Source organism: Pseudophryne corroboree, chromosome 2 (genome assembly GCF_028390025.1).
Source record: "Pseudophryne corroboree isolate aPseCor3 chromosome 2, aPseCor3.hap2, whole genome shotgun sequence".
Classification (NCBI taxonomy): Eukaryota; Metazoa; Chordata; class Amphibia; order Anura; family Myobatrachidae; genus Pseudophryne; species Pseudophryne corroboree.
Window position 1 is genome coordinate 394390909 of NC_086445.1, and position 22666 is coordinate 394413574.

Consider the following 22666-nt stretch of genomic DNA (forward strand, 5'->3'; position numbering starts at 1 on the left):
ATCAAAATGATAATTTGAAGTTGGTGATTCCTGATTTACCAGATAGTAATTGTCATGACATTGAACCTGGGGATTATGTAATGATACGGAATTTTCTACGCTCAGGTTGCCTTATTGACAGATGGGAAGGACCATACCAAGTCTTATTGACTAGCACTACAGCATTGAAGGTTGCCGAGAGAGAGACTTGGGTTCATTCGTCCAATTGTAAGAAGGTTGCTGATCCAGAGAGGTCCCGTGATAAGGAACAGACGGTAGAGGAAGTGGTATCACTGGAGTGTCTGTTCCAAGAGGACTGAGGCGGCACCTGAGCATTGAAGATCACAAGATCAAAAGCAGTTGTCGATTCCCTGTTCCCTTTTATTGTTTTTCCCCACTTCCCATCCCCTCTCCCTCAATTATTTTTTTCCCCCCTTCTCATTCTTCTCCATTTCCTCCTATAAGATGGACTTGCCCCAAGAGACTGTGATCCGGATTTTCCTGTTGACCATGATGTTGACCAGAGCAGTCTGTTCCGGCGAGAGTACCATGGAGGTCGAGAGAGGTTCTGGAATGGGTTCTGATGACAAAGATGGAGGCGTAATTTTCCAAGAACAACTTAACCAACAAGTAAAGGAGAGTATCAGAAAACGATCCGATAGCATTGACAATAGAAGGAATTGTGAAGGATTGTTAGCTGAAGAAAACTGTATCTGTAGGCTTTGTGACAATGTAGTTGAGGATGGGTGCATTAAGAAATGCCAATCCAGTTTTAATATCCACATGGACCGGCATCCATTGAGTGTCTATCACTTCTTAGTGGGTAGTGTGTTAAATCAAACAGATTGTTGGGTATGCTCTCAAGTACCTCAAGGTCATAGCAAATCAGGACTAGTACCATTTCCTTTAACGGTAGGGGAGGTACTTGAGCTAAAGGGTGGGAGACCGGTGGACAGGAGGTTTAATATCTCCAGTCCTCCTAGTTTGAAGCTCCACCAATATCATGTGGATAGATCCCTAATATGTTTTAACATTTCCAATCCCCGAAAGCCGGGAAATTGGGAAGTGTCATGGAGTAACCAAACCATGACCTTTTCATATAGAGCAGATAGAATGCCTACAGATACAGAGCTTATACGCCACATAGCCAGTAGAGAAAAATCTTTCCGATATAGGTATACCCTAGGAAGTAAGATTACGAGAATTGGAGAGGTATCACCAGGATACTGTACACATATCGTACAAACTGATACGTGTACTAGACAGATGGGAGAATTAGGGGTAGGAGATTTCACATGGAGGATGTGTAATATGGTTATGTCCTACTCCGTCCCATATGTTCTCCCCGATGATGCATATTTCATATGCGGGAGGAAGGCGTATAAGTGGCTTGCCCCAAACTCTGAAGGATTGTGTTATATTGGAAAAGTACTGCCTGAAGTAATGACTGTATCACATGCCAAAATGAAAGATATACACCGTGTTGCCCAAGCTCCTTATACTCATACTCATTATGAGCACGTAGTTAAACGGCACCTGATAGAAAGAACAGAGCATCCGGCCTCTGACATGATCCATGAATCCACCGGGATTCAGTTTCTAATCGCGTTAGATTTCACTCGCACCGCCAGAGGAGTGTTGAATTATAAATACATATCTGCGCTTGCAAATTTGTTAGATAATATCACTGAAATGTATGATGACACGTTTAGGTATACTGGAAGAGAACTTCAAGCTTATAAAACAGAACTGGTACAGCATAGAATGGTTCTCAATTATCTCACGGCAGTGACAGGCGGATATTGCGTCACACTGGCAACGCTGTACGGCGTGAAATGCTGCACATATATAACGAATAGTACCGAGGACCCGGTCAAGGTCATAGACCAAAAGATGGACGATATTCTCCAACTGAAGTGGGAATTTCGCAGGAGACACAATCTCACCCTTGCTGCTGTAGGTAATGAGCTGACTGGTTGGGTGTCATGGTTGAACCCGCAAAATTGGTTCTCTGGTTTAGGAGAATGGGCTCAAGGAGTCATAATGGATGTTGGGAAGTTTCTTCTATGTATCTTAGGTGTTGTCATATCCATTGGCTTGATATTTAGATGCGGTCAGGCTTTAATGAAGTGCAAACGTAGTACCAGGGTAATGAGTCTAAGGAGTGAGGAAATTGTAATTCCAATGGATTTGATTTATGACCCAACGGTAGAAACAATGATGTGATGAAAATGCGATTATACGGTCCGTTTCTTTCACCTGTTTTTCCGTTTTCTCCAAGGTAAAAAGACCCACTTGGACGAGGAATTTGATGATCCTGTATACAGACAACTGATGGATTAAAGAAGAAGTTTTGACAACCTAATACACAGATATTTGATGAACTATGCCATAGACCCCCAGTTTCCCTAGAAATTTTAAAATTACGCTAGCCCAACACTTTTGTAAGTCTATGGACATTGACAAAGCTTTTTGCTTGCACCTTTTGGGCAAAAGCACAAAGAAGACGGCATTCAACAGACACCGAACAAGACTTCAACCGACAAATGTTCATTAACCTGACATAGAATACCACTGCATTTACCATAAGTGTTCTTTTTCTTCATCTCTACAACCTTCAGGTAATGACACACATAGTCGATAGGGAATACAGGCACAGATATCAGCAATCACATATTCCCCCATTCATGTATCATCAACTAAAATGTGCTCCCCCATTTTGTTGCAACCAAAATCCGAAAAGAGCTCGGTAAAGTTTGACAGCCCATCCACAGACCCGTACCGCGGGATAAGAAGGAATTCAAATGTATACTTCGCAATACCTCGAAGCTTGATGTACAACACGTACGGCACGATGATACATGACCCCCCAAACATGGATTCATACACACATGCTTCTACTATCTCACTAGGTCATACCCTCTTCACACCTTCTCCTCTCTCCCCCCTTACCCAACCATGGAAATGTATTAACCCCTGACATATATTTTTCTCGTTTTGAAATGTTTTAGGAAGTGGCAGTTATTGTTGACTGCCAAAGGGTGGACTGTCAAAGTCAGAAAAATATCACGATGCACACTGCCATATTTGCACCTCATACAGGTCCGCGCTGCGCATGCGTGCGCTCTCCCGTGCGTGCGCATACTCGCTGTTGCGGGCACCCGCAGGCGCACGGTATGTGCATTTACGGTAGAGTTTATGTGTTCGTAGCGTGCGACTCAATCGTTACATATTTTCACTATATAATGTATTTTGTAGACCATGGTCCCTTTGATAGATTCTGAAAGTTTAGTTAATGTAGCATGTTCATGGACAGAGAGATCCCTCTTTGTCTGATACAAAGGGTCAGACAGGGATTATACAGTGGTGTTTAGTATCCATCGGAAGAGTATTTAATTAGCAATATTCCGGTGTTGGTTTGAAGCGAATTAATCGCTCGTGCGAATAGTTATGGACATAAGAAGTTTATGTCCATTTACTATTATTTGCACTTACTTATCCATGCGGCGGGAAACCTAGTTTCCCACCCACCTGAGCAGTTGGAAATGGTCTCAGCCCACCTGTATGAATCAACCTATGACCTTTTGTTATAGTGCGAAGACGAATTCCTGTGTCCAATGAACAATGAGATTGTAGGGACCATTGAATTGTATTGTGTGTGGGGCATAAATAGACAAGCCGATCACATCCAGCTCACTCTTCAACGGTTCTCATTGCTGATAATCGGGAGCTGGATGTCCAGAGGCGCATGCGATCGTTCCCCTTTGTGCGTAAGTTTTCTCCGCAATCATATTGTCTTTCTTGTTATTGTGAGCCATATATCTCTCTCTCTCATATCTCTCTCTCTCTCTCTCTCTCCTCCTCTTTCTCTCGTATTCCCTTAAACGTAATAGTATTGTATTGTATTTCCTGCGTAGTTATCTGGTTAGTTAGTCTATGTTATATTGTAGTGTATGACTTGTACTGTATTATTCATTTTCAAGTATAACATTCATATAAGGCGTTAGACCCTAAGCCAGGTAGTTGTGTATTTCTTATAGTGTTAAGTATTCTCAGAGCGTCGGTGACGCTCGAACAGCTTTAAAGTTAATAAGGTTACACTGTGTTGCATCTACACCCTATCTCTACACTAAGGTTTTACTGCATATTACATTGTTTATGGTTTAGATATAAAGGTTTAAACATTGTGAGCGTCTGCGCCGCTGGTGATCTCCTCGTGGTCCCGAGCGTCCGCTACGCTATAGCGAACCATTACGTTAGTCAGCAGCCAATAGCGTGCCTGCCTGTGATCTCTTGGCCGTGAGCGAACGTGAAGCTTGAGCGTCTCGACCACGGCTAAGCGATTGTTACGCAACGTGCGTACCCTTACGGTACTCCATACGTCAATAGCGTACAGTGTTCTTAGACCTCTTAAAGGGTTTTAAATAAGATAAATATTTAGCTTTATTAATATATATATATATAGATATATATATATAGATATAGATATATATAGATATATATATAGATATATCTATCTATCTATCTATCTATATATATATATAGGCCCTCATTCCGAGTTGTTCGCTCGCAAGGCGATTTTAGCAGAGTTACACACGCTAAGCCGCCGCCTACTGGGAGTGAATCTTAGCTTCTTAAAATTGCGAACGATGTATTCGCAATATTGCGATTACAAACTACTTAGCAGTTTCAGAGTAGCTTCAGACTTACTCGGCATCTGCGATCAGTTCACTGCTTGTCGTTCCTGGTTTGACGTCATAAACACACCCAGCGTTCGCCCAGACACTCCTCCGTTTCTCCAGCCACTCCCGCGTTTTTTCCGGAAACGGTAGCGTTTTTATCCACACGCCCATAAAACGCTGTGTTTCCGCCCAGTAACACCCATTTCCTGTCAATCACACTACGATCGCCGGAGCGAAGAAAAAGCCGTGAGTAAAAAAACTATCTTCATAGCAAAATTACTTGGCGCAGTCGCAGTGCGAACATTGCGCATGCGTACTAAGCAGAAAAACGCTGCGATGCGAAGAAAATTACAGAGCGAACGACTCGGAATGAGGGCCATAGATAGATGGATCCATATGACCCGAGGGCCGGCAGTTGGTATAGGTGGTATTCTCCCCAAGGCAAGGTGTTCTGCAGGCTTCCGCTGGTGTTATCTGCAAAGAAAATAGTTTTGAGTCATATTAAACACGCTGCATCATTTATTTCCTACCTAAGCAGAAGTAATACTTTTTCTCTGAATATTATTTTTCTCCACATGTAGCAATATATAAATGGACATGTAACACATTGCTTCCCCTTGCAGTTGTATTTGATGTGTTACATGTCAGTTTAAAGTTTAACACATTTGTACAATAGACTAATGAACATATACATATTACATGGAGATAAAATACATATATAAACCTCCAATAATTCTTCAATTAGCAATCTGATGAAACTAGGTCAGCTAATGAAGTATCTAATTGTATTGTGCACCCTCTGATCGGAGATACCTGCTGCGATCCCTCCATGGTACATGTGGGGCATCCTTAATATTTGTGGGTGCTCTCTGATCATGGCTGTTGTTGGGGTATAGCCCACGAATATTGAATGCTAAATCTGTCCCTTAGTAACTTTTGGAGGAATTTCAGAGAGTTTACATAGAGTTGAAAATAAAAATTGGAGATACATTGGATTTAATGGACAAAATTCTATAAATTAGAGGGCACTTGGGTGGATTACCGCCTGCTGTTGTTCTATATACTATAGAGACTAGCTACTAATAATATTAACCCCCACCTTATTATATACCTGTTCAGCATGTCTAAGCAATCGGGTAACAATAGTAGGAGATGGGACACTGCTGAGTGTTTGAGCTCAGGTCCAGCATTGGACCTTGCCCTCAGATCTCATCAAACTGCTCCCTCTATACAGTACATATAGGTTACACGTACTGTATACTGATAAAGAATAAACCCTGCATTATACTTGCCCATACTTCCCAACATACCTGTCCCAAGAACCAGGACCCTGTGTGCGCAAAAGGTGAGTGCATCTGATAAAAGGGCAGAGCCTAGTGAGGAAAGGGGGTGGAGCCTTGCAGCGCCCCTATTTATATTACTGTGAGGGCGTGCCTAGTACTTGCAGATGGAGGACAATTGGAAAGTATGTACCTTCCTGACATTCAGCTCCCAATAACCTGTGTATGTATTTTATTCTTTCATTAGTTAAGCACTTTATAGACATTTCCTACAGTATAAAGTATACTTGTTGTATGTTAGTGTAAGACATCACCATTGTTAGAAGGTGTCTCTGGAAGATGTCTGTCTCTTTATTACTGAGCTAATAATAAACAGGGAACAGTATTATTACCTGCGCTGGAAGCTGATGCCTTGGGGGCCCGCGCCTCTTATAAACGCCGTCTTTTGGCACCTGATAAGTACAATGTAAATGTTATTCTATATTTATCCAATACACATAGGAGATGATGCAGAGCTGAAGTCTGTGCATGAAGCATATGTTGCATGTTATCTCACTGCGCATGTTCCATGAACAAGCATACACAGCTATGGACGATGCAGAGTCATACCATCTCAGACACATCGCCACTTGTATAGAGTTGGTGGCGCTAGGCATTCTCCTATAAGCTTATAGAGGGAGTTATAATGCATTGCCGGCTATACAGAGCTGTGCGCACACCTAAGTACACCTGTTGTCTGATGGATTGTTTGTACCGGGTATAGGGCTGGCCCATACGCAGACTGATAATGAAGCTGGCTTCAGTACCAAGTGTATGGTTAGGAGCAGGGCGGTCACAAAGATGTGTATAGGTCTGGACACTTTAGAGCACATTTCCAAAAGTTAAAAACTATAGAAATGATCCCTGAAAGTATAGTCTACGCTGTCCACGCCGTCTCTTTGAAACTTTCAACACTCTCCTTCGCCCCCCTCCTCCTCCCCTCCCATCCTCCCTCACTGCCACTGACTTTGCCTCCTTCTTCATCTCCAAAATTGAGGATATCCGACACGACATCTCCCGCCATCACCCCTCTGCTTCCCCCACTGCCTGCTCCCACCTTGCTCACCTCTTTAACCTGTCCCTCTCCACCGGCATCTTCCCCTCACCATTCAAACATGCTCTGGTCTCACCTATTCTCAAAAAACCCAACCTCGACCCCTCATCACCCACTAACTACCGCCCCATCTCTCTTCTCCCTTTCGCCTCCAAATTACTTGAACGACTAGTCTACAGCCGTCTCACAAGCTACCTCTCTGACAACTCCATCCTCGATCCACTACAATCTGGCTTTTGCCCACTCCACTCAACTGAGACTGCCCTGGTGAAAGTCACCAATGACCTGCTTTCGGACAAATCCAGGGGCCACTTCTCTCTGCTCATCCTTCTGGACCTCTCTGCTGCCTTTGACACCGTAGATCATCCACTCCTCCTCGGCACACTCCAAAACGCTGGCCTCTCTAGCACTGTCCTTGACTGGTTTTCTTCTTACCTCACTAACCGCTCCTTCTCTGTGTCTGCCTCAAGCACCACCTCACACCCTTCAATCCTTCCTGTTGGTGTCCCTCAGGGTTCTGTCCTTGGACCCCTTCTGTTCTCCCTGTATACCTCTTCCCTGGGTGCGCTCATTAACTCATTTGGCCTTCAATAGCACCTCTATGCTGATGACACACAACTCTACCTCTCATCTCCTGATCTGTCCCCCTCTGTTCTCTCTCAGGTTTCCAGCTGCCTCTCTGCAATCTCCTCCTGGATGTCTGAACGCTCTCTAAAGCTCAACATGGACAAAACGGAACTCATCATCTTCCCCCCATCCAGAGCAACACCCCCGACCAATATCTCCATCATTGTTGACAACACCTCCATCTCCCCCGTTCCCCAACTCCGCTGCCTGGGCGTCACTCTTGACTCCTCCCTCTCCTTTGCACCCCACATCCAAGCTCTGGCACAATCCTGTCGTTTCCAGCTACGCAACATTGCTCGTATCAGGCCATATCTCTCCCAGAGTGCAACTAAACTCATCATCCACTCACTGGTCATCTCACGACTTGATTACTGCAATGTCCTTCTCACTGGCCTCGCATGCTCCCATCTTGCTCCCCTCCAATCTGTCCTGAACTCCGCAGCTAGGCTTATCTTCCTCTCCCGCCGCACCACATCTGCCACTCCCCTTCAACAAAATCTACACTGGCTCCCATTCCCCTACAGAATCCTCTTCAAACTCCTCACCCTCACATACAAGGCCATCTCTAATTCCACTGCTCCCTACATCTCCAACCTCCTTTCCCTTCATACTCCCTCCCGCCCCCTACGGTCGACTAATGACCGTCGCCTCTCCACCGCCCTGGTCACTGCTTCCCATGCACGAGTTCAGGATTTTGCACGTGCTGCACCCCTTCAGTGGAACGCACTCCCCCGCTCCATTAGACTCTCCCCAACCTTGCAAAGCTTCAAACGGGCTCTAAAAACCCACCTATTCATCAAAGCGTATCCTTTTAATGCATAACCTAGAGCTGAAGCCGCGCCTCCACCCCCTGCCTCATGCCATGAACATCTCAGCTTTGCTTGCATACTGCCATCAGGCTACCTCCCGCTTGCCTGCACCTCTTGTCATCTGTCTGTCGCCCCTCCCCAATAGATTGTTAGCTCTTCAGAGCAGGGCCCTCTTTCCTCTTGTTATCTAAGCCCCCGTCTCAACACATTTCACTCACAGCTCTCCCCTACTCAACGACCATTTTTATCCTGCTAGTAAAGGTTCATCTCCATCTATGAACACCAGCCTCTAGTAGTACGATGATCACTCCTTCAATACTTACATCTTAGCTGTATTATGTCTTGAGAATGTGTGGTGCTCTGTTACCTGTACTCTATTTCTGTTATTTATTTACTGTAATGCAATGTTTTGTCCCCTGTACTGTCCTTTGTACGGCGCTGCGAAACACATGTGGCGCCTTATAAATAAAATGTAATAATAATAATAATAATAATAATAATAATAATAACTCTGCATATGGGATATTATTGGTATCAGTGGGCCAGTCTATGGTCAGTATACTGCTGTGATGCAGGTAGGCAACTATGAGCCAAAGAAAACTGTTGGCATGCACCTTGCCACCGGCAGAGCCACCCAAGTTATACTAAGGATCCAGGTGACAGTGCATGCGTGACCTGAGCTCACACATGCTACAACCACAGGACAGTCAGTGCTGAGGCATCAGAGGAATCAGATTGAATACCTATTTGCAATCTGCCACTCACATAGGAGGAAGCTGAGCTCTGAGGACCAACACCATCCCCATTAGGCCCATTATAATGAATGGGCCTGTTACAAAAGACATACAGAAACTGGAATTTCCGCACATGTAACAGACCCATTACTGATAATGAATAGACAAAGATTCCAATCGTCACAAAGATGTATCTGTAGCAGCTTATTGCAGAAAGTGTTTTCTTTTTCTGAAATCAAGCATTTTATACCATCCTCTAAGGCTCCTGATGTGCCCCTGACTGGTCTCACTACATCTCTTACCTCACTTGTTACTCAATGATTTATGTCACATGTAGTAATCCCATTATCTGACCAATTATAGTTCTGATCTGCCAAGCAATAACGTATTTATAAAAACATGAAAATAATACTTACAGGGACAGTCGGTGTCCTTATCCCTGGACAGGAGAGGGCCGGCGTACCTCTTCCTCTTCTCTCCTGTCATTGCAGAATAGACATTGCATATTTTAAGTTAGAATTATTTTATTTTAGTATAAATATATAATCATATAATAGTATAGTATTTTTTGTATGAACATGTAACTATAAGTTTTCACTATTGGTTCATTGTTGTATACTATGGTGATACCCTATTAGCCATGATAATGCGGTTTTGCGATATTTTATTGCATTTGCGATAACTTGGTATCCAATTAGCTGTGAAAAGTTATAGGCTAAAAGTCTCTATAGGGTTTATCGCACATTTCTCTTCACCATCTCTGAGCCGGGGATAAGTAGTGCAAAATCCCTATGTTAAGGTAAAGTATCAGGATTTGGTTTAGAAGAACTCCTGGTACAACTCCATGAATGACTAATTAGACACTTAGATATTTCCAATTATTTTTAATTGGCCAATAATGACATATAATTTTTTTGTTAAAAAAATGCAATGTTCTGTAAATTGGGGTACAAGGCATGGGACAGGTATATTGGGGCGCTTTATGAGTGTATCAAGTGTTTTTAGACTTGCAGGTGGGCGTAATCGGTCCATTTCCACTTTTTTTTTTAAAGTCCTCTACAATGACCCAAAAATATACTTAATACCCATTTTTTATGTAAATAATAGCTTTCAATAATTTTATCACATTTAAAAAAAAATGCATATAACAGCCATTTCAGCCAATTGAATTACAACAAATAGTGTTATTATGGCCACTAATAGACCTCTATAATATTTTCCTATATTAGTTTGACTTCTTGGAGGGGTACAGGCAGATTTCCCCATTTCAAAGAATATACAGATAAGATAGCAGCGCTCAATGGAATGAATAAAATTGAAGGTTTGAGTGAAAAAATTATCACAATTTAATAAAACATAATTCTAAAAAACACATATTAAACCATATAATAAACCGTATAATAAACCATATTATGGCCACACATATGCTAAATCAATAATATTAACTGCTGCCGTTAGGGTGTAGTCCGTTCCTAATGATATATGGACTGGCAAGGTATTTTTTGGTATACCACTGAATGAACCAAATATACAGTCCCACATAGGTTGTTACCACTTTAAGCCGCTGGAGGTGTAGTCCCTTGAGATTGTCCCTTTATTGATCTCAGACCCAGGCGAGGGTGTTGTGGGATCCTCACTGCATTGCGGTATCCTCCTGTTCTGAAAGGATGGGTGGTATTCCAGATGAATTGGTTCTTTGTGGGTTCAGTGTCCCAGTCCTGGTCCGGACACCCTAGGCAGCTGGATTTGGCAAGAAATGGTGGCCTGGCAAGCCTCCTGACGCGTTTCACTGCAAGGCACTGCAGCTATATCAAAGGTGATGGAAGTTGGTGAAATATCTGGGTATTTATACCCTCCATAATTATTACCAGGTCAACAGCTGTTCACTCAAACCTTCTAATTAGTGTGAATAATGTCTAAAATAATTCGCTTAGTTATTACACGTATTTATATCCATTAGCAAAACAGACTAATTGCTTTAAAATCATATTCTGTGTTGAATGAAGATATAAAAACATTAATTTTCTTCGTTTAGTATCAGTACGTAGCTAAATTACTTCCGGGTCAAGAAGCATAAATAACTAAATAGTACTGAAAACACTTATGACATCTAGTGGGAGAACGGGAAGCCATAAAATGAGGCATTTAAATGGATGTGATCTTATACTTATCTTAACATACCGTAAAACTGGGGATCCCATAATATTAGTTACTGCACTGAGGAGCGATATGTCACTTCCGGGACAGGAAACCGGATAGCGTCACTGCTCATTGAACCGCAAGCTTCACAGGTTGTCTAGCAACCAGGTCAAGCCTCCTACTCTATTGATGCGTCTCCCCGGTCACGTGATTACATTGGTCACGTGTACGGATGACGCGGGGCGCGGCTACGTAGCTCGCTGATCGTGGATGTGTACACGGTTGCTATGGCAACCTATCGTCGCTAGCTATATAGCAGTGCTCGTGCTCGGCTCTGTGGAACTAAACCGACAACACTACTCGCAACTGTGTTTAAACACTGGTATAATCTATAGTTACATAATCATCCCAGGCTGATTTAACCTGTTTAAAGAGATCACAAATGGGGAAACATTAGCTGGAAATATTGTAATTAACAACATGTAAATTGTATGAGTTTGATGTTATCTTAATACCCAATGATGCCAATTACTGTTACACCTATTGGGAATTTGAACAGGACATTGAGTGGAGATAGAGAAGTGAGGAGGGTGAGGAAGGAAGGAATAAATCAGAGCGGGCAGACAGTAAACCCGAATATTTCTTCATATATATATACAAACACAAACAGAGAACCCAGCACTCACCAAAGTAAACTCACTTATCCTCAACAATTCAATAAATAAATGATGGGGGTTTAGTTGGTGGATTGGCCAATGCACGGAAGCCTGCATACCGATTTTCAAGGTACCCCACCTTCATGCAGGTCCTACACTATCACAGAGTCTTAAAACCTAACTACTTCACTGCTGCATCATCTGCCTGCTAGATGTAATGTGTACCTGCCACAGACTTTATGGCTTTTAAAGGCACACTAGTCACCTATTGCACTGGCTCAAAGATGATTGCTAAAGAACAGCTGAGACAGGTTCAGGATAATAAAGTCCACACAGGGGTGCATGAGAAAGCTAGTGGCCACGGTTAATAAGAGCTAACCATAGATTAACCCCTTCATATACACACAAAGGAAAAACCACAGCACTCACCACACCAGAAGCGGGGCACAGCTAAGCACTTACCACTCACAGGGTGGGGTGCATGTAACACTGCACTCTCCACCACAGAAGCGGGGTACACAGCTGTACTTACCACTCACAGGGCGGGGTGCATGTAGCCCATGACCACATCGCTCTAATAAATACAAACAGAGAACCCAGCACTCACCAAAGTAAACTCACTTATCCTCAACAATTCAATAAATAAATGATGGGGGTTTAGTTGGTGGATTGGCCAATGCACGGAAGCCTGCATACCGATTTTCAAGGTACCCCACCTTCATGCAGGTCCTACACTATCACAGAGCCTTAAAACCTAACTACTTCACTGCTGCATCATCTGCCTGCTAGATGTAATGTGTACCTGCCACAGACTTTATGGCTTTTAAAGGCACACTAGTCACCTATTGCACTGGCTCAAAGATGATTGCTAAAGAACAGCTGAGACAGGTTCAGGATAATAAAGTCCACACAGGGGTGCATGAGAAAGCTAGTGGCCACGGTTAATAAGAGCTAACCATAGATTAACCCCTTCATATACACACAAAGGAAAAACCACAGCACTCACCACACCAGACGCGGGGCACAGCTAAGCACTTACCACTCACAGGGTGGGGTGCATGTAACACTGCACTCTCCACCACAGAAGCGGGGTACACAGCTGTACTTACCACTCACAGGGCGGGGTGCATGTAGCCCATGACCACATCGCTCTAATAAATACAAACAGAGAACCCAGCACTCACCAAAGTAAACTCACTTATCCTCAACAATTCAATAAATAAATGATGGGGGTTTAGTTGGTGGATTGGCCAATGCACGGAAGCCTGCATACCGATTTTCAAGGTACCCCACCTTCATGCAGGTCCTACACTATCACAGAGTCTTAAAACCTAACTACTTCACTGCTGCATCATCTGCCTGCTAGATGTAATGTGTACCTGCCACAGACTTTATGGCTTTTAAAGGCACACTAGTCACCTATTGCACTGGCTCAAAGATGATTGCTAAAGAACAGCTGAGACAGGTTCAGGATAATAAAGTCCACACAGGGGTGCATGAGAAGGCTAGTGGCCACGGTTAATAAGAGCTAACCATAGATTAACCCCTTCATATACACACAAAGGAAAAACCACAGCACTCACCACACCAGAAGCGGGGCACAGCTAAGCACTTACCACTCACAGGGTGGGGTGCATGTAACACTGCACTCTCCACCACAGAAGCGGGGTACACAGCTGTACTTACCACTCACAGGGCGGGGTGCATGTAGCCCATGACCACATCGCTCTAATAAATACAAACAGAGAACCCAGCACTCACCAAAGTAAACTCACTTATCCTCAACATTTCAATAAATAAATGATGGGGGTTTAGTTGGTGGATTGGCCAATGCACGGAAGCCTGCATACCGATTTTCAAGGTACCCCACCTTCATGCAGGTCCTACACTATCACAGAGTCTTAAAACCTAACTACTTCACTGCTGCATCATCTGCCTGCTAGATGTAATGTGTACCTGCCACAGACTTTATGGCTTTTAAAGGCACACTAGTCACCTATTGCACTGGCTCAAAGATGATTGCTAAAGAACAGCTGAGACAGGTTCAGGATAATAAAGTCCACACAGGGGTGCATGAGAAAGCTAGTGGCCACGGTTAATAAGAGCTAACCATAGATTAACCCCTTCATATACACACAAAGGAAAAACCACAGCACTCACCACACCAGAAGCGGGGCACAGCTAAGCACTTACCACTCACAGGGTGGGGTGCATGTAACACTGCACTCTCCACCACAGAAGCGGGGTACACAGCTGTACTTACCACTCACAGGGCGGGGTGCATGTAGCCCATGACCACATCGCTCTAATAAATACAAACAGAGAACCCAGCACTCACCAAAGTAAACTCACTTATCCTCAACAATTCAATAAATAAATGATGGGGGTTTAGTTGGTGGATTGGCCAATGCACGGAAGCCTGCATACCGATTTTCAAGGTACCCCACCTTCATGCAGGTCCTACACTATCACAGAGTCTTAAAACCTAACTACTTCACTGCTGCATCATCTGCCTGCTAGATGTAATGTGTACCTGCCACAGACTTTATGGCTTTTAAAGGCACACTAGTCACCTATTGCACTGGCTCAAAGATGATTGCTAAAGAACAGCTGAGACAGGTTCAGGATAATAAAGTCCACACAGGGGTGCATGAGAAAGCTAGTGGCCACGGTTAATAAGAGCTAACCATAGATTAACCCCTTCATATACACACAAAGGAAAAACCACAGCACTCACCACACCAGAAGCGGGGCACAGCTAAGCACTTACCACTCACAGGGTGGGGTGCATGTAACACTGCACTCTCCACCACAGAAGCGGGGTACACAGCTGTACTTACCACTCACAGGGCGGGGTGCATGTAGCCCATGACCACATCGCTCTAATAAATACAAACAGAGAACCCAGCACTCACCAAAGTAAACTCACTTATCCTCAACAATTCAATAAATAAATGATGGGGGTTTAGTTGGTGGATTGGCCAATGCACGGAAGCCTGCATACCGATTTTCAAGGTACCCCACCTTCATGCAGGTCCTACACTATCACAGAGTCTTAAAACCTAACTACTTCACTGCTGCATCATCTGCCTGCTAGATGTAATGTGTACCTGCCACAGACTTTATGGCTTTTAAAGGCACACTAGTCACCTATTGCACTGGCTCAAAGATGATTGCTAAAGAACAGCTGAGACAGGTTCAGGATAATAAAGTCCACACAGGGGTGCATGAGAAAGCTAGTGGCCACGGTTAATAAGAGCTAACCATAGATTAACCCCTTCATATACACACAAAGGAAAAACCACAGCACTCACCACACCAGAAGCGGGGCACAGCTAAGCACTTACCACTCACAGGGTGGGGTGCATGTAACACTGCACTCTCCACCACAGAAGCGGGGTACACAGCTGTACTTACCACTCACAGGGCGGGGTGCATGTAGCCCATGACCACATCGCTCTAATAAATACAAACAGAGAACCCAGCACTCACCAAAGTAAACTCACTTATCCTCAACAATTCAATAAATAAATGATGGGGGTTTAGTTGGTGGATTGGCCAATGCACGGAAGCCTGCATACCGATTTTCAAGGTACCCCACCTTCATGCAGGTCCTACACTATCACAGAGTCTTAAAACCTAACTACTTCACTGCTGCATCATCTGCCTGCTAGATGTAATGTGTACCTGCCACAGACTTTATGGCTTTTAAAGGCACACTAGTCACCTATTGCACTGGCTCAAAGATGATTGCTAAAGAACAGCTGAGACAGGTTCAGGATAATAAAGTCCACACAGGGGTGCATGAGAAAGCTAGTGGCCACGGTTAATAATTTTTCCTTTGTGTGTATATGAAGGGGTTAATCTATGGTTAGCTCTTATTAACCGTGGCCACTAGCTTTCTCATGCACCCCTGTGTGGACTTTATTATCCTGAACCTGTCTCAGCTGTTCTTTAGCAATCATCTTTGAGCCAGTGCAATAGGTGACTAGTGTGCCTTTAAAAGCCATAAAGTCTGTGGCAGGTACACATTACATCTAGCAGGCAGATGATGCAGCAGTGAAGTAGTTAGGTTTTAAGACTCTGTGATAGTGTAGGACCTGCATGAAGGTGGGGTACCTTGAAAATCGGTATGCAGGCTTCCGTGCATTGGCCAATCCACCAACTAAACCCCCATCATTTATTTATTGAATTGTTGAGGATAAGTGAGTTTACTTTGGTGAGTGCTGGGTTCTCTGTTTGTATTTATTAGAGCGATGTGGTCATGGGCTACATGCACCCCGCCCTGTGAGTGGTAAGTACAGCTGTGTACCCCGCTTCTGTGGTGGAGAGTGCAGTGTTACATGCACCCCACCCTGTGAGTGGTAAGTGCTTAGCTGTGCCCCGCTTCTGGTGTGGTGAGTGCTGTGGTTTTTCCTTTGTGTGTATATGAAGGGGTTAATCTATGGTTAGCTCTTATTAACCGTGGCCACTAGCTTTCTCATGCACCCCTGTGTGGACTTTATTATCCTGAACCTGTCTCAGCTGTTCTTTAGCAATCATCTTTGAGCCAGTGCAATAGGTGACTAGTGTGCCTTTAAAAGCCATAAAGTCTGTGGCAGGTACACATTACATCTAGCAGGCAGATGATGCAGCAGTGAAGTAGTTAGGTTTTAAGACTCTGTGATAGTGTAGGACCTGCATGAAGGTGGGGTACCTTGAAAATCGGTATGCAGGCTTCCGTGCATTGGCCAATCCACCAACTAAACCCCCATCATTTATTTATTGAATTGTTGAGGATAAGTGAGTTTACTTTGGTGAGTGCTGGGTTCTCTGTTTGTATTTATTAGAGCGATGTGGTCATGGGCTACATGCACCCCGCCCTGTGAGTGGTAAGTACAGCTGTGTACCCCGCTTCTGTGGTGGAGAGTGCAGTGTTACATGCACCCCACCCTGTGAGTGGTAAGTGCTTAGCTGTGCCCCGCTTCTGGTGTGGTGAGTGCTGTGGTTTTTCCTTTGTGTGTATATGAAGGGGTTAATCTATGGTTAGCTCTTATTAACCGTGGCCACTAGCTTTCTCATGCACCCCTGTGTGGACTTTATTATCCTGAACCTGTCTCAGCTGTTCTTTAGCAATCATCTTTGAGCCAGTGCAATAGGTGACTAGTGTGCCTTTAAAAGCCATAAAGTCTGTGGCAGGTACACATTACATCTAGCAGGCAGATGATGCAGCAGTGAAGTAGTTAGGTTTTAAGACTCTGTGATAGTGTAGGACCTGCATGAAGGTGGGGTACCTTGAAAATCGGTATGCAGGCTTCCGTGCATTGGCCAATCCACCAACTAAACCCCCATCATTTATTTATTGAATTGTTGAGGATAAGTGAGTTTACTTTGGTGAGTGCTGGGTTCTCTGTTTGTATTTATTAGAGCGATGTGGTCATGGGCTACATGCACCCCGCCCTGTGAGTGGTAAGTACAGCTGTGTACCCCGCTTCTGTGGTGGAGAGTGCAGTGTTACATGCACCCCACCCTGTGAGTGGTAAGTGCTTAGCTGTGCCCCGCTTCTGGTGTGGTGAGTGCTGTGGTTTTTCCTTTGTGTGTATATGAAGGGGTTAATCTATGGTTAGCTCTTATTAACCGTGGCCACTAGCTTTCTCATGCACCCCTGTGTGGACTTTATTATCCTGAACCTGTCTCAGCTGTTCTTTAGAAATCATCTTTGAGCCAGTGCAATAGGTGACTAGTGTGCCTTTAAAAGCCATAAAGTCTGTGGCAGGTACACATTACATCTAGCAGGCAGATGATGCAGCAGTGAAGTAGTTAGGTTTTAAGACTCTGTGATAGTGTAGGACCTGCATGAAGGTGGGGTACCTTGAAAATCGGTATGCAGGCTTCCGTGCATTGGCCAATCCACCAACTAAACCCCCATCATTTATTTATTGAATTGTTGAGGATAAGTGAGTTTACTTTGGTGAGTGCTGGGTTCTCTGTTTGTATTTATTAGAGCGATGTGGTCATGGGCTACATGCACCCCGCCCTGTGAGTGGTAAGTACAGCTGTGTACCCCGCTTCTGTGGTGGAGAGTGCAGTGTTACATGCACCCCACCCTGTGAGTGGTAAGTGCTTAGCTGTGCCCCGCTTCTGGTGTGGTGAGTGCTGTGGTTTTTCCTTTGTGTTCATATATATATATATAGTCCATAATGAGGATATCAGTAATTGATTAGCGACATAATATAAGGAACTTCTATGTCACATAACAGACTAGTTTTACTTATATCATATAACACTGAAAATGGGCAGAAAGGAGGAAGGGGAGAAGAAAAGAAATAAAGAAATAAGGGGGACCACTGGAATCACATGACCGGAGATCACCCCAACTCCGTCCAAAGCTAATTGGGGATATTAAATCTCATTGATGATAAGATTATATCACCATATTTAGTTCTACCGAATCATTGAGGCCCTCTGGATATATACTATTCATCTGGTACATCCAGAATACCTCTTGTCTACATAGTTTTTTAAATCTGTCTCCACCACGTATAGTTTTCGGTACAGATTCGAGACCTATTAGCTTTAGACAGTCGGGAACTCCGTTGTGGATTTCAGCATAATGTTTCGAGACACTATGTGTCTGGATGCGTTTTAGAATATTTCTCCTATGTTCTAGGAATCTTATTCTCAACATTCTGGTGGTCCGTCCTACATATTTTTTGTCACAGCCACATATTAGCAAGTATATCACATAAGTTGTGTCACAATTAATAAAGCTATTTATTTCCAGTGGTCTGTCTAATTTCCCCGTAGTTAGTTTTTTAGTTCGATTTTGTATGTAATTACATGTTATGCATTTGTTTTTGCCGCATCGGTAGCACCCCTTAATTTTGTCTTGGTGTTTTGTTAGCCAGTCATTATTGGTCTCGCCCTCATTCCTGGATTCTTTTATAGATTTTAAATGGCTCGGGGCTAATATATTCCCAAGGGATTTATTTCTACGGAAGATGAATCTTGGTTTTGATGTTAATGCTGGACCAAGTAGTGGATCTTGTTTGAGAATACTGTAATTCTTAGAAATAATTTCTCTGATTTCTGAGTGACAGTTATTATAAGTAGATATATATGCTATTTCTTCTTTTTTATCCATGTCTACCTCTTTATTCCCTTTGGATATTAACAAAGTCTCTCTTTTTTTATTTCTAACTTCTTCCAGAGCAGAATTTATGAGAGTTGGGGGGTATCCCCTGTTTTGAAAGGTATTACACATAATTTTAGCCTGAATATCGAAAGAGGCAAGATCAGAACAGTTCCTTCTGAGTCTTAGTAGTTGACTCTTCGGGATACTTTTTTTCCATGGTCCATAATGACCGCTTTTGAAATGCAGATAAGCATCAGTTCCCACCTCCTTCATATAATTAGTTGTACATATTTTGTTTCCCCTGACCTCCAAGGAGACATCCAAAAAATTGATCTTACAAGGGTGAAAAGTGTGGGTGAAGGATAAATTAAACTGATTGGAGTTAAGGTGTGTGACAAAAGATAATACCGACGTGTCATCCCCATCCCAAATAATAAACAAATCATCAATATAACGGCCATAGAGGACCAGGTTCGCGCCAAATCCGCCCCCCCACACGAGTTGGTCCTCGACCTCACCCATGTAGAGGTTGGCATAACTGGGCGCGAACCTGGTCCCCATGGCCGTTCCCATCACCTGTAAATAAAAAGTGTCCAAAAATAAAAAATAATTGTGTCCTAATATATAATGGAATCCACTATAAATTGCTGATGTGTCGAGCTAAGATCTCTATCTTTAGCAAGTTTGTTTGTTATTACTTCAACACCTAAATTGTGAGGGATATTAGTGTAAAGACTTTGTACATCGAGCGTGAGAAGGCGGGTGGGCGTAATCGGTCCATTTCCACTTTTTTTTTAAAGTCCTCTACAATGACCCAAAAATATACTTAATACCCATTTTTTATGTAAATAATAGCTTTCAATAATTTTATCACATTTAAAAAAAAATGCATATAACAGCCATTTCAGCCAATTGAATTACAACAAATAGTGTTATTATGGCCACTAATAGACCTCTATAATATTTTCCTATATTAGTTTGACTTCTTGGAGGGGTACAGGCAGATTTCCCCATTTCTCCTATATTTTGCTCTAATTTTGCCAGCTAGAATTATCACGCGAATCCTGTTATCATTATTTTGGAATAGGATGGGTGCGATAAAAGGGAGCCCACAGGCTTCAATAAGCTGATTTTTAGTGAGATAGGTGCAGTAACCTTAGCCGCAAGTGCTATATAACCTCTAGCTCATCTTCCTACTCAGTGGTAATGAGACCTCTAGAGGTTAGTGCGGTGTACAGGGCAGTGATGAGGAGATGGCACACAGGTGAAGGTACTGTATATGTTTGACATGTCAACACTGACAGAATGCCGACGTTGTCATAATATCAACATTGAAAATGTAGACAGAATGTTAACCGATTTTAGGGTTATATTTAGGCTGTAGTCAGGGTTAAGGTTATTTCGATAACTCTATTGAAAATCAGATTGTCACAATGCTAACTTACAATGTCGACATACTGGCTCTATCAACATTATGTCAGTGTCAACATTCGACTTGTCAACATCCCATCAATATCGACAGTCTGACCATTGTCAATATTTAGGTTATAGACGTTTCCTACAGTATAAAGTATACTTATTGTGTGTTAGCGTAAGACACCACCATTGTTAGAAGGTGCCTCTGGAAGATGCCTGTCTCTTTAGTACTCAGCTAATAAGCAAGGAACAGTGTTATTACCTGTTTGGGAAGAGCCTGCTGGTGTTTGCTTTCCCTCCTCTGATGTCATCAGCCGTCTTTTCTTATCACCTGATAAGTACAATGTAAATGTTATTCTATATTTGCTCCTACACACATAGGCGCTCATGCAGAGCTGAAGTCTATGCGCGAAGCATATGTTGCATGTTATCTCACTGCACATGTTCCATGACCAAACGTACATAGCTATGGGCGATGCAGAGCCATACCATCTCAGACACATCACCAGTTGTGTAAAATTGGTGGCGCTAGGCATTCTCCTATAAGCTTATAGAGGGAGTTACAATGCATTGCCGGCTATACAGAGCTGTGCGCACCCCTAAGTACCCCTGTTGTCTGACGGATCTTTTGTACAGGGTATAGGGCTGGCTCATACGCAGACGATAATGGAGCTGGCTATAGTACCAAGCATATGGAATCCATAGATAGGGGCAGGGTGGTCACAAAGATGTGTATAACTCTGCATATGGGATATTATTGGTATCAGTGGCCCAGTCTATGGTCAGTATACTGCTGTGATGCAGGTAGGCAACTATGAGCCAAAGGAAACTGTTGGCATGCACCTTGCCACCGGCAGAGCCACCCAAAATATCCTAAGGATCCAGGTGACAGTGCATGCGTGACCTGAGCTTACAAATGCTACAACCACAGGACAGTCAGTGCTGAGGCATCAGAGGAATCAGATTGAATACCTATTTGCAATCTGCCACTCACATAGGAGGAAGCTGAGCTCTGAGGACCAACACCATCCCCATTAGACCCATTATAATGAATGGGCCTGTTACAAAAGACATACAGAAACTGGAGTTTCCGCACATGTAACAGACCCATTACTGATAATGAATAGACAAAGATTCCAATCATCACAAAGATGTATCTGTAGCAGCTTATTGCAGAAAGTGTTTTCTTTTTCTGAAATCAAGCATTTTATACCATCCTCTAAGGCTCCTGCTGTGCCCCTGACTGGTATAACTACATCTCTTACCTCACTTGTTACTCAATGATTTATGTCACATGTAGTAATCCCATTATCTGACCAATTATAGTTCTGATCTGCCAAGCAAAAACGTATTTATAAAAACATGAAAATAATACTTACAGGGACAGTCGGTGTCCTTATCCTGGACAGGAGAGGGCCGGCGTACCTCTTCCTCTTCTCTCCTGTCATTGCAGAATAGACATTGCATATTTTAAGTTAGAGATATTTAATTTTAGTACAGATATATAATCATATAATAGTATAGTATTTTTTGTATGAACATGTAAATACTTATAAGTTTTCACTATCGGTTTATTTTTGTATACTATGGGGGTACCCAATTAGCCATGATAATGCAGTTTTGCAATATTTTATTGTATTTGCGATAACTTGGTATCCAATTAGCTACAAAAAGTTATATGCTAAAAGTCTTTATATGGTTTATCGCAAATTTCTCTTCACCATCTCTGAGCAGGGGATAAGTAGTGCAAAATCCCTATTTTAAGGTAAAGTGTCAGGATTTGGTTTAGAACTCCTGGGACACCCCTATGAATGACTAATCAAGTACTTAGATATTTTCAATTATTTTTAATTGGCCAACAATGACATATTTTCGTGGTTAAAAAATTAAAGTTATGGAAATTGGGGTACAAGGTATGGGACAGGAATATTGGGGCACTTTATGAGTGTATCAAGTGTTTTTAGAATTGCAGGTGGAAGTAATCGGTCAGTTTAAAAAAAATTTTTAATCCTCTAAAATGACCCAAAAATATACTTAATACCAATTTTTATGTACCCCAGATTTAATGAGAGCACATATTTTACAAAACAAAAAAAATAGCTTTCTCTAATTTTTTTCACATTTAATAAAAAAATGC

The 22666-nt window shown here is 42.9% G+C and overlaps 1 long non-coding RNA gene and 1 pseudogene across 1 annotated transcript; both read right to left on the reverse strand.

Annotated features, from left to right (window-relative positions):
- Nucleotides 1–4914: 4914 nt before the first annotated feature.
- On the reverse strand, nt 4915–21972 carry LOC135050826 (uncharacterized). The gene is made up of 5 exons (XR_010241856.1): nt 21909–21972; nt 20792–20860; nt 9621–9683; nt 6334–6393; nt 4915–5135 (listed from the first exon to the last, which is right to left on the reverse strand). It is a non-coding gene; the product is annotated as an uncharacterized LOC135050826 (long non-coding RNA).
- On the reverse strand, nt 6775–6860 carry LOC135054084 (small nucleolar RNA U3; annotated as a pseudogene).
- Nucleotides 21973–22666: the final 694 nt, after the last annotated feature.